Source organism: Electrona antarctica, assembly GCF_951216825.1.
Source record: "Electrona antarctica genome assembly, chromosome: 9".
Taxonomy (NCBI): domain Eukaryota; kingdom Metazoa; phylum Chordata; class Actinopteri; order Myctophiformes; family Myctophidae; genus Electrona; species Electrona antarctica.
Window position 1 is genome coordinate 31,159,392 of NC_136790.1, and position 13,610 is coordinate 31,173,001.

General features: G+C 44.9%; 1 protein-coding gene across 2 annotated transcripts in view; it reads left to right on the forward strand.

Annotated features, from left to right (window-relative positions):
* Window positions 1-1,290: 1,290 nt before the first annotated feature.
* plxna1b (plexin A1b) overlaps window positions 1,291-13,610 on the forward strand; it is a 221,644-nt gene continuing 209,324 nt past the window's right edge. For both annotated transcript variants that reach the window (XM_079509891.1, XM_079509892.1), the window contains exon 1: window positions 1,291-1,445. The gene's annotated coding sequence lies outside the window, so the exon portion shown is untranslated. The remainder of the gene's footprint in view (window positions 1,446-13,610) is intronic.

The following is a 13,610-nucleotide window of genomic DNA, read 5'->3' on the forward strand; positions in this document are numbered from 1 at the left end:
TTAGAATAACAGAGAGTTATTCCCAAAGCTTCCTTACCCCAGAGACACTGTGGAACCATGCCCAAAACACACTTTGTCTAAACTCTTGATATTCACTGGCTAGTGGCTACATGATTAATATTGAGATTTGGCCTCCAAAGTCACTCTCGCTCTCTAGTGGGTGGATGCAATGTGTACACAGCAACATCCTCAGAGTTCATTTAACTCTGAGAGTGTACAAATGTAGCCAAATGGAGCTGTAAGTGTCAAAAATAGCAGATCGGACAGTCCAAATATAGTCTATACTTGGACTATACTTTTTTAAATGTCCTAATAGTTGTAACCCTTTTACAAAGTTTGGTTTAAGTGTTTAACACTAAGAATGTAGGTGTATGTGACATGTGAGAAAGTGTAAGAACTTAAAAGTTTGCTGTATAGCCTTACGGGTGTAGCTTGTATCCAAAATCTGTCATTGAAGTGTCATGTTATTGCAAGTTGGTGCAGATGAATGTGTCAACTGAAGGGTTGTGTGAAAGACAAGCCCAGGGCATGCTTGTTTAATTAGAGACATGCTTTGTTTCACCAGCAAGCCTGTCACTATTCGCCTCATTCATGTTTTATTCAGTGCTTAAAAAGTTAAAAAAATTAACTTGAGCATGTAGAGCATGTACACCACAACTGTCCTACAGCCTAGTTTACTCAACTACTGTGTGCAAAACAAACCAATAGCCTAATCCCATGTTAGAGACACATTCTGAATACTTGATTTTACGTTGATCTTTACACACAGTGTTTAAGTGTTAGTGGACAGGCCCGGCGCCACAGGGTTCCAGAGCAACAACGGTTGACTGCCACTGACGTCTCCAGACATAAGAACCGTGTTTTCATTGATTACGTACTTACGAAACGGAAGTAAGAATCCACGTTATCAGATTTACTCAAATGCATTTATCTCTGATAGCGTTTTTGGTCAAAACAAGCTTTTATTATTATTATTATTATTATTATTATTATTATTATTATTATTATTATTATTATTATTATTATTATTATTATTATTATTATTATTATTATTATTATTATTATTTGTAACTAGTTGTGGTCCCAAGTTAACCATAGAGCTATAATATCACCAGCATTTTAAACTTACACCGAGAGGGAAAAGTAGCTATACCCTGTGCGTGGTTTGGACTTTGGCAACACTGGGAACAACTCAACAACGCCCTCTATGGGCTCATTTAGGCACTGAAGCAACAAAGTACATTCCTTGCGCCTCCCGTTTGGGCTGCTCTCCCCACTCCGCCCCCTCTCTCCCCTGGAACCCAACGCTGCATTCTTCTCCATTCACACGCAGGGAGCCGCCGAGGCGAGCACTACTATAATCAGTGACGAGAGAGTGGAAATGTCCCAGAGTTGTGGAATTTAAACCATGGCAAGGATATCTAACCTAAGGATCACATGAACCTGTAAGTAGACTACTGTTGGGATTTGACTGCACGTTTTGTTTTCCACCTTCAGAGAAACAGTTTTGGTCCCCGTGGGTCAAACATTTAGCTCCGGGTTCCGTTATGTTCCGTGGTGTGTGTCGTGTAGTTTGGTGTCTTCTTTTCTCTCGCCGGTGGTTTGTTAGAGCTAGAGAGCCCCATCTAAACATAGACTCTAGAGACTACATTGAAGACACTATATGAGCGGGTAGCCCAGCGCCATCCCACAATTTTAGGTGTGGATTCCGATTGTAAAGGCTAGTGTTTCTGCATGCGGTGTTAAATGCGCGCCGTGGTGTGACCACCGGGAACACCGGTCGGATTGATCAACACGAAACAGGAATAAATGCGGATCTTTGGTCCATGGATAAGGACGTGGTGTTGTTGGATTAAATCCTTGTGCGTAAAACATAATTCGGGACCGTATCATATTCAACAGAGAAGAACAAGGCTATTATTATTTTTTACAAGAAGCTCCAGATCCAATGGGTTAGTTTAGGTTTGAGAATGTACGCGTCAATACTGGTGACTTTTCTCGTCTTGTAAATCTTCCGTTTGACTCTTGTAAAACAATCTCAATCTCATACTTTATTTGTAATTTGTTGTTGCGCTGCTGAGGTGTTGTTCCTTCCACTGCAATGTTGAACAGAACAGGACAGCAGGAGACGTCTGGTTTAGTTGGAGTGCATATGGTTGTTGCATTGCCTTAGAGGAGGAATGCCACCACCATACATAATTATAGGTGTTCACAGACTGAACTGTCGCCACTCGGGGAAACGGTGCTGGGGGGTAGACAGTTAGACACACACGTGAGACCCATACATGGATTTACATTGAAATTCGTTGCAAGTCTGTGTGTAATGGTTGTTTAAATAGCCTGCCTACGTTCGGAGCCAGGATGTGTTCTGCCCTATAACATTCTTAAGTGGACATAAGGGAGGGGTGTTGCATTTCTCGAGGGGACATGCTGCTGTTTTGTGTAAAAGAAATAATCGATTGCCCTATTAGCTTTGAAATAATTAGAAATCGTGTGTTGGTGGTGTGAAAAAAGCGTTAATCTGCTAACGAATGAGAGGCAATTTGTAAGCTTTGTTATTCGACAGCAATTGAATTCCCCATTGAGCAGCGACAGAATGATGAGGGCTGTCTGTGGGTGTGTTGAGTGCGCCTCGGTTGTCTGCTATTGAAAATGCTCTCATTGCTCTATTGGATTCTCTTCAATCGCATTTTAATCAAACCCTGGTTAACCAATTAGGCTCATGATCATGCGGCTGCACATGCGATATTCAATTCATTTGGAATATAGAATAATAAAATGATATGTTAAGTGAATGAAATGGAAGGATCCATGTTCCAGTTCCAAGCATCATCTTAACCAGGTCCGTTTTTTTTACCAGGCTATATTCTTCTTATATTGTTATCTAAACTGACCTCAATGTTGAATGAATGTTGCCACTATTGAATTAATTTGAAGCGTCTCAGTGACTGTCAAATGCAACTATTCACATGTTAATGAGGCAGGATTTCAAGCGTGACATAAATGTTTACTTAAGAGGTGGTACTTGGTGAATAACTGCCGTTAATCATCACTCATTCACTCCCAGTAGTAGTGACACATGCTCAGGATTTAACTAGAGTTTGTCCAAGATATCAACCACCCAAAAAGAATGTCAATCTGTCAGCATATGGTAGGAGAATAATGTAAACGGTCATTCATTACATTGTATCGTCGGTTCGTGACAGACGGCAAGGAGTGGCTATAATGTAGCCGAGCCAGCTGAGCTCAGACACTTTTTGTAGTCTGAACAGATGGATTTAGAATCACCCTCCTCTCCTTATTCAGATGTAGACATATTTGAACATTTCATAAACTGACACGTTCCACTTGACACTTCCCCTAAAAAAAACAATTTTAATATTCTAGGGGTGAAATATTCCCCTACCCTGTCTAAATTCTATAACCTTTTTGAGGAGACCAGTGTCATAGCGTTTGATTTAGCAGCCGGTCAAATAACACAGCACTGTCATAGTGCATATAGAAATCTAGCAAAGGAGATGATGAGAAAAAACAACTACAAACCTTAATGATGTTTAACCGCTTAATTTAAACCCTATTTACTTCATTGACTTGAGCCCCCCAGCTCTATAGCAGGCCATCTATTTTTCCCCTCCAATGTCTGGCTTTCAGGGGAAAGAAACACACTTGTGTGAAGTGAGAGGGCGCTCTCGCATGCGTCATATTCTGTGCTCAGCCAATCAGCTGAGCACATTCCGTGCTCATACAGACACACACAAAGCTGTGCATAGGAGCGGCTAGCGCCCCTCAAAACACGACCCCACTTGTGACGTCATGTGGCAGCCAAGTCTATGGACTTTTTAATGTTTGCTTTAAGCATGCAGTGATGTTGAGCAGAGAGTCACAGCCACAGTGGGTGCCCCTCACTTCACACAAGTGTGATTTCCCCCCCTCTAATCTCAACAACATGCCACATTGGGTCCCCATGTGAAGTTGTGAACTTGTAGATTTGCTATATTCGCTGAATATCCACCCCAGAAATAGGGATGCACCTACCACCGGTCCACCAGAGAGGGTCCATGGCATTGTACATGAAAGCTAGTGGCCCAGCCAGAAAATCACAAGCAATTCGTTTCAATCTTCCCCAATTATGATACAAATCTCTCCACAATAGACCAGCAGTGTCATGAATTTTGAATGTCTGCCCTGTACGCTTGAGTTAATTTGCGGCTGCTACAATGAAGGGTAAACCTGTGATGTCCAAAGTTTGGAATTCAAGCTGACAAGTGCACTTTGCACCCCTCTGGCCTGGCCTTTGTGTGGCTCCCCCCAATAGAATTCCCCTGGACATTTCAATAAGGTCTAATAATTAGAATGTTAGACGAATGACAAGGCTTGTGCTCATGTGAGAATTGCACTGCGAGCTGAGAAAGTCATCGGTGTAAGACATTTAAGGTATAGCTAATATAGGACAATGTTTAATTGCAGCATATTTTGGAAACTGAACCAAAAATGGAGTATTGAAATTTGTTCTGTGTATGGGAGACTCAGTGGAAATGAAAAAAACATGGTGACACTGTTGAACTTGACAGTCATTGAAATTGTTTACGTGAAAGACCTTTGAAGTCCGTGAAGCTGTTAAACCCAACCGTGGGCTTATTCCTAACCTTAACCTCAGTAAATGTATGCCTAGAGTAGACATAACCTTAACAGTAACATCAGTAAAAAAGAAAAAATCCTAAACTTAACCTTATTCCCAACATTAACCTCAGTAAAATTATGCCTAAACCTAACCTTATTCCTATAACTCAGCAAAAGTAGCGTTTTATCTGAGAAAATAAATTGTCCGCAAAAAGTTAGATTGTGGAAAATCAATTGTCTGCACTGCAGTGAGATTCAAACCTGATGTCTACGGATTGGGAGTTTAATGATTAACATGGCACGCCATTGAGCCAGCTTGGAGAGACAGGTTGGGGGAGTTAGTTGAAAGTGACGCTGTTCCTATCTGTCTGGGTAGTGAGTGACGTGATGGACTGGGGGTGTGGCCAAGTTGCTCAAACTAGCGGCAACACTAGGATTCTTACTGCTTTCTCTTACCCCCTCTCTCTTTTATATTCCTCTCACTCTCTATCAGTCCTCCACCTACCTATTCCCTTCTGCACCACCTCTCACAGAATATCATTTCTCATCTCCTTCCCTCATTTTTTTATTTCTGTAGTGTGTGCACACGTATAACGCCTACCTCCGTCTCTTCACACCACGGTCCCCTTATCACGGTGTCAGCCGGTCCTGGCATTGCGTCTAACCAAAAAACACCTGCAGTAGTCGTCCATCCTTTCTGTATCTATGTTGCCAAATTAGCTTTACCTCCTCCACCACAATAGTCTTGGCAGATGGAAATATGACATACTTGAGAAGATTGTCTTTATTAATCCATTTTATTTTTTATATTTAAAAAAAAACTTTTTCTCCCCACACGCATAGGGCAGAAATACAGAGTGGCGAGATGGGTAATTATTGGGCTGTTAGGGGGTTGGTGCCTTGTTCAAGGGCACCTGAATTACAGCATTGAATTGGCACCTCTCCAGCTACCAGTCCACGCTAATGCTGTTGGACTTGAACAGAACTGGCCACCCTCCGGTTCCCCTATCCAAGTCCTTACAGACTGTGCTACTGCTGCCCCTTGGATTTCTATCTAGGATCATCTCCGCTGCGGATGTGCAGAAGTTTACGTGCAATGCATTCTGGTACATGTAGACAAGGCATGTTTGTACCGGTACGGTAGTCGGTAAGGCTCTGTGAGGAGGGAGAACTCGGATTTCTCCATAAATACAGGCTCACATGTTGCATGCACATGTACAGGGGAAGAGGAGTCCCCTTTTCCAGTTTCCTTGACTGAAGCGATGCAACACGTCTGTTATTATGTTATTTTCATTATTTGTCGTATGATGAAGTATATAAAGTTTAAGTATTAACTGTGTCTCTGAAGACTAATTCCGACTTCATCGGTTGCACACATGAAACGCATGAAAAGGTCTCACTACAGAGTTTGGTGCCTGTGCGTGAGTGACTGGTAGCGCGACAGCACAACTGCACGCGACTGCACGCGCACTTGACTGGCATAAGCCAGTCAAGTGCGCGTGCAGTCTACTGCGGCCTCTCGGATCAGCAAAAAGAGAAAAGCATCCTACTGTCAGGTGAAAGAAGATCCCTTCTTCAACCAATACAAGGTTATATGTCAATCAGAAAAGTGAGGAGATTCTGCAGTTTAATCCAGCCTCATGTGATTGAGTGCTTCCTCCTCAGAGCACGAGCTCTGTAAACGGAGTATCTGCTTTCATATCATGGACGGTGGAGATGGCATGTTTTTATTACATACGTTTTCATTTGTGTCAGTCTCGCTAAGGAGGTTAGCAGGAGACATTCGCCGATTGTGCTCTGCTCGCTCTCTCCAGCCTACCGCTTTTCTGTTTCTCGCACACCCAATTGTTTCTCTCTCTCTCTCTCTCTCTCTCTCTCTCTCTCTCTCTCTCTCTCTCTCTCTCTCTCTCTCTCTCTTATTGGACAGTATCCTTACTGTGCCTTAACCCTCTCTGTTTCTCTGTCACCTAGCTGCCTGTCATCTCCTCTGCTGTCTTGCTCCCTCTCTGAAACATCCCTCTGCCCCTCCACCATCCTCTTTTCTCCTCCTCATCTCTCACCTTCTGTTTGAGCATTCACACACCCTCCCACACTCCCGAGTTCGCGTGGTGCCCCGGGGGGTGGGGGGGATCGTAGGCTGACGGGGACTGCAGCGATATTAAAAAGCACTAAAGAGGGACCATCAGTGAGGCTCTACCCAAAGGCTCTCTCTCTCACACACACACTCACACGTGTATGCCGCGATGTGCTAACACCTCTGGCCGACAGGCAAGCCTTAATATGAAATAAACTCACTCTTCAATACCTCCCGGGCCTTCTTGACTGACCGCTGGAATGGGAATGACCTCTCCTTGGCCTGCATAAGGAGCATGGAGAGAGAGAGTCAGTGGGCACTGTGGAACTGCAAAGTACACAGTAAAATGCTCAGTGTTTATTTTTTCCATTTGTGCATTTGTTAAATTAACACACCGAGGATTTTACTTGTACAGTGCACCAAGAAGCACAGCTAGAGAAGACAGTTTGCAGGTCAGCTGGCACTGCACGGTCATCCACATCAGAAGGAAGCCCATGTAATGGCGGACAGCAGGGTTATGTGTTTAGTTGTTCTGGTCCCTGCACGCTGCTCACCCCAGAGAGAGGAGACGTATGCATCAGCTGAGCTCTAATGTGGAGCTGACATGGAAGCCTGGTCTCCAATGTGTGACACTTTGACCGGTTTCAACTCAAATCTAGCCAAATGAATACCACTCATGTGGAAGCAGTATAGAAATCTTTTCATTTTGAAAATGACTTTTTTGGAGAAGTTTTCTCTCCTCTCGCTCTCTCTCTCTCTCTCTGTCGTGCTCATCCAAGTGAAATGTCTGTTATGTATAATTAATTTTCTCCACTCTCCCGGTTTATTTTTATCGCCCACTTTTAACCGTTCTTCAAAGGACCCCTCCCCCGCTTTCGTCCTCCACAGTGCCTGCCGAAAGTGACAGCTGCTCATGGTACGGGGGCTGCTTTTTGAAGCAGGCAATAAAAAGGCCACTCACATCAAGGCGGCTTGGAGTAGAAAAACCTCTGCCATACTGACTTTATCAAAACTCTGACTGCTAATCTGGTTGCAAATTGAAATTAAGTCTCAACAAATTTTACATGGTTTGCTTTACTTCAAAAGGTTAAGTTAGTTAAAATGCAAAGCTGCATGGCGCAATTGATTTAATTTGGGCACCAGTGCAACATCAGTAAATGTGCTTCTTTGCTCTAATTTCTTTCTGTATGTGTGGCAGACACTGCATTGGTAATTTATTTCCCTGTCAGTCAAGATGACAAACGCTTGTCAATTGGCTTTCATCCAAAGTACACAGTAACATCGCCTTTGTGTTAATTTGATAATAGCACAAACTGATAATTGCGTTCTGCCATGTTCTCACCCTCAGACTCCGGAGTTGGCTACCTTAGGACTGAGCAACCTACCGCGTTAGGTGTAAAAAAAAAATCAATATTTTGGACTCAGCCCTGTGTTTGTGCCCCCCAATATGAGGGTTCCTGCTCGGTATGCTAACACTGTTGTCAGCATTTTCCCCTGCTGACACCGACTCTGACAGGCAGCCGGAGCCCTCTGCGTGTGTTGAATGGCTTCTCTTCTTCCGTTTCCTCATTGAAGAGGGGCAACGGGCCGGCTATTGATCAGGAAGTCTCCACTCCATGGTCCTTTCCTGTAAGACAAGACGCTACCTGTGCGTGCTGGCCTCTTTCCTTCCTACCGTCCGGCTTGGGAGCTGTGCATCAGAGCTGTGCGGAGACCAGAGAGGCAGGTGCTCAAAGTTCAAACGGGGCACATGGAACAATAAAACACAGTACACCAGCGTACGTATTCACACCATAACCTGTTGAATTATACTCACTTTGGCTGCGAACAGTGTCCTGGTCTGTTGTTTGTGGTAGGTGAGTCAGGAGTTTTACATGTATTGAGAGATCATAATCTAGTTCAAGTAGGACGTATCATCACACAAAAGAATCTTGGAAAGGTCCATAAATAATTTAGCATCTGTCTCCCAGTGAGTGTGACTGTAAAGCATAACACTCCATCCTGAAAATGTAATTAGAAGACTCGTTTCAACCAGTCCTGTCCTCACGTACCACGATTGACAGCGTATTGTGCAATAACGTTGTCTATTTTTTGCAAGGTTTCGTGGGAAGTCCTCCCAGCCCAAACTATTGTTATTGGTTGAGATCTGCTCCCTGCTTTAAATTGCACCCGTTCCTGGAATATAGCTATTTTTGTCTCCACCAGGCCGAAGGCATGGGGAGAGAGTATGTTTTGCACCCTGGATGCCAACGATGAACCTCATTTCATATTTATATTTCAGGATTGTTCACAGTATAGTAAGACCATCTTTACCTCATATTTATATTACAGTATATTAGTGGTTGTTACTGAAGAAATCAACTAGCTCTCAATTTAAGGGAGACCTGTGACACATGTCTATGCATACTGTGATTGTGCAGTCATGCACGGCTACACGTGCCACGTTGTAGCTTCATGAAGCAGAGACATTCATTTCCTCTCGTTAGTTATTCATTTGTTAATTTTATTGGTTCAGACCATGTTGCGACGCTGCATATGAGGCCAGTTTTTGTTGTGCGATTTCGTCTGCAGGATCACCCGCTTGCTTGCTGGCAGTCGGCATGGGGTGTGAGGAGACTGGAGGGGACGTGACGTGATAATACAGTGTCAGCCTGTCAGGTGACGGTGAAACTGAAAGTGACTGAAGGCAGCCAGGCCAGCCAAAGAAGGCAGGCCTTTTACAAAGGGCACTTCGGACTTCCGGTACAAAAGGGCAGGTGCTCAACTTGCTCAAGCCCCCTAAGCCCCACCCTTATTTCTTATCATCTGGCAATACACGACTAGGTTTATAGGTTCGGAATCGAAACTCATTACAGGAGACCTTACTCATGTCCTGTTGATAATCCGTTAATCATTGATAGTCAAGATGTCATGAAATACTATTTGTCTCAAAATTTGGCAACATCGGGAAGCACCACTCTATTGATGACGACCACTGATGCCAACTGTTTTGCGTCTTTGGAAGAAGAGAATCTGATGCTGATGTATCCCCAGTTTTAGACGAGAGCCTACTGGTTGTTTACCGTGCGCACTGGAGTCTGTCTGCCTCTTCAGGCATGTTTGGCTTGTTAATGAGAGTGGAGGCAGCACTGTGTGTGTGTGTGTGTGTGTGTGTGCGTGCGTGCGTGCGTGCGTGCGTGCAGTGGATGTATTTGCATTGCAAGAGGCAGTGCATAGTTGCTGCTGTTTGTCTTGTGTGCCCACTGTATACACTGTTACAGGAGATACTATCTTTTTGTGCATTTGTGTGTGTGTTGGGGAACCTCATGTTTTATGTAAGGTAACAGTCTCCAGTGTTTAGAAGATGAAACAGGGAAAGGTTTACTCAGGCACATAGGCATTTATTGTTGTGATTAATGTTAATGGTGCAGCACATCATAATTGTGTTTTCCTCTCTTGAGTTGTGTCTTCTCTCTCTTTTGCGTTTCTGCAGTGTTCACTAGTTTGTTTGGCCCCTATTTGGTGCCTGTTGTATTTACCATGGGGGAATCTAAATAATTCAGGTGGCCTACACTCCCCAGCCCTGTAAATAAGACTAATAGAAGGCAGGCCTTTGAACAGAGCCACTTGCCCAGGGAAAGCATGGCCGTGGGCTAGCCTATAAATCAGCTAGCTGCCTGTCTGGCCCCCTGACTGCGGTGGGGTGGAGTACTAGCGCGCTCTCTCTCTCTCTCTCTCTGTCTCTCTGTGTCTCTCTTGGCATTAGCGGAAGGAAGGAAGGCTCATTTGAAAGAGGTCAGGGGTATGATGTTGCCCCCTGAGGCAGGGGTGGTGGGGAAGCAGAGAAAGCATGAGGCAGGGGTGGTGGGGAAGCAGAGAAAGCATGAGGCAGGGGTGGTGGGGAAGCAGAGAAAGCGCGTTTGTGTGATGCAGGTACAATCACTCTCACTCTTCGTGTGTGTGTGTGTGTGTGTGTGTGTGTGTGTGTGTGTGTGTGTGTGTGTGTGTGTGTGTGTGTGTGTGTGTGTGTGTGTGTGTGTGTGTGTGTGTGTGTGTGTGTGTGTGTGTGTGTGTGTGTGTGTGTGTGTGTGTGTGTGTGTGTGTGTGTGTGTGTGTGTGTGTGTGTGTGTGTGTGTGTGTGTGTGTGTGTACCAGATGTAGATAATTGTTTATTTATTCATTTTACTTCATTTACTACTCTTTAGGTGTGGGCAGACCTACGTGTGTGTATTTGGGTGAGATCTTGCAGAGGCAGATATAGTTCACAGAGAAACAAAAATCGATTGTGCGGGTAAAAAAAACGTTTTCCAAAGTGCCCCCAATGAGGAGCTAGCCCAACTAAATCCACTGTGCGATCCCACTTCAGCAGTGAAAAGTCGGGTAGATTTGAGTAGCTTTAGCTGTAAAACACTGTGGAGCACTTCCTAGCCTTTCACCTCACCCTATGCTAAAATCCCAATAGCCAATTTTCCAGTAATGGTTATGGTAGTACCCGTAGGCCCTGTCAGGTTCCACGGCCAAACCAACTGACTAAAATCATTATTACTTTATTTGAACTATAGCCTGACTGACAAATGATCTCTGTTGGTGCAATATGTCTAAAGGAACTATAAAGATGTTATTTGGCTGGAAACTTGAACAATACACAATGTAAGCCCTGTTGGGGGCGGGGCCCTGTAGTGGAAACCAGTCTATTGACCAAGTGGCCTAATCTATTATGTCAGTCATACAGACACTGAAAAATGATTCCTGGCACCCTGTGGTCCATATGTATGTATGACTCGGGCATAACAAATGTAGCTTAAAACTTGCTTAAACATGGCAGAAGCTGCATATAGGCCAACCCACAACCCCCTCTTTCTCGCCTTCATCCTTTTCTCTCCACAGTCTCTTTTGTGAGCTCTTTCTTTTGTACTCCTCTCAAAGGGTTAAAGAGAGTAGCCCGCCGAGTCTGGCCTCCATTGTGTGCTGGCATTGTGCCACTGCATAGCATGTCGTCCTCAGAGACATGTACAAGGGACGTTTCTCTATTCACAGCTATCTGTGATGCTATCTTTGCATCATGCAAATCCATGCAAAAAAAAGTTGCACGCGGTTAGTGTATAAAATGCAGACTGTTTCTTAATGCAATCCAGTTATAAAGTGTCAGCGTTAAAGAGCTCTCCTTTTTGATATTTAATTATACACTCACAACCTTCTTGTTGCTAGATTCACACTCCCTTGCCAAAGATCTGAACAGCTCTAGAAAGCTGTGTTTTGTTTTCGTCCAGTGTCTCAGTGGAAACATGTGCTCAAGGACCACCCCCTCCTCTCCCTTCCTCTCTTACCTAGATGGTTAAGAGGAAAACCACTCAACTGCATGTTGTGCAGAACATTGGTGGTGGCTGCTCAGCTTAATTCTTTTAGCAGACCTGTGCTCCCTCCACGCTGAAGCGGCAGGGGTCCCGGGGGGGCCTTTAAGTCGCCTCCCCTTCCCCGACCCCCCACCCGCCCTCAGAGAGTAGAGGGAACGAACAGGGGACCTGGGAATAATTACTCCAGGCCAGAGACAATACCAGAACACCAGGAATTGGGGTGGGTGGGGGTAAGGAATGGGGGAAGTTTCCAAAAGAGAAGGAATGGGGGGGGGGGGTCAAAGGTTAGGAGGAATCCCTCTTTAAAGGTGAGTGGGGTTCATGGGGGTGGAGGTTTTGTGGGCATGGTGTTCTGTTGCTTTTGACTGTCCCGCTACCGCGTGGGGGAGGAACAGGTGGGCGGGGTCTGAGAGTGCGAGCCACGCACGCATTGCTGTCCCATGATGGTTCCAGTTGTCTCTGTGACCTTTAACCCCTCCACCATATCATCCCAGTCCTGCATAATATGCAGCCCACACACCTCCTTCTTTCTCAGGGTCCATAGTCCATACACCAGTGGTTCTCAAAGTGGGTCCTTGTGGGGGTCCTTGTGGGGGTCCCCACCTAAAGAAATGGTGACTCTGAGAACCAAACTGTGTTACACAGGTCAGGTAGTGTCCCACCATCCAACTCCCTGATGAATCGCTATGAGAAGAGAGAGGAGGAGAGCTGAACAGGGTCATCTGAAAATTACTGGTTTATTTCTTGTGCTCATCAATGCACTATTGAGCCTATACATTTCTGCACAATTGTTGTTGTTATATTGACAATTGTTGTGTATAACAATGGGGTTAAAGTAAACAGTTAAATGATGTTGCATTAACAATGGGGTTATGGGTTCCCTATTCTGGGGAGCCAACATGTGGCGAAAAAACGGCAGATCTACAAACAACACGTCACAGCGCTAGAATTGGCTTCTAGATTGGCTATTTGTGGCAATGATTTGCTATAGAGGGGAAAAAATTGCAGACCAAGTACACAGCCCTGAGTGACCACGGTCAACTTTAAGTTGTTAAATTAAGTTACATAAAACATCTACCAGTAAGACGCCCTGAGGGCGAGAAGCTTGTGTGCACGCATCCGCCTGGGTGACAGCAGACTTCTGGGCGAGCGCTGGTGCTTTGGCATGGGGGGGTCAGATCAATAATTGGAATGCATTCTGTACTGGCCATATATGGAGCATGTCTTGAGTGTACAGGGTTTGATGAGGTCAGATCAACATATGGAATGTCAGGACAGGTCAGCTCCATATATGGAGATCTAAGGGTGGCAGCGGGGGCAGTATTTTGAGTGTACAGGGTTTGATGCGGGCCCAGGTAAGACCGGGCCTGTTGAGAACTCTAGTTTTCGCCGGCTGCCGGGCGCAGCTGCACTAATACCTTTTGGGGTGGGCCCGTCTACAGTTTGAATAGACAGGTATCAGTCAAAAGGGAGACATCGATAGGACTGGTGGGGAGGGTCAACATATGGAATGTTCCAGGTCAGCTCCATATATGGACATCTAAGGGTTTTAGGTTTGAGGTCAGATGTAGAGTTGCTGGCCG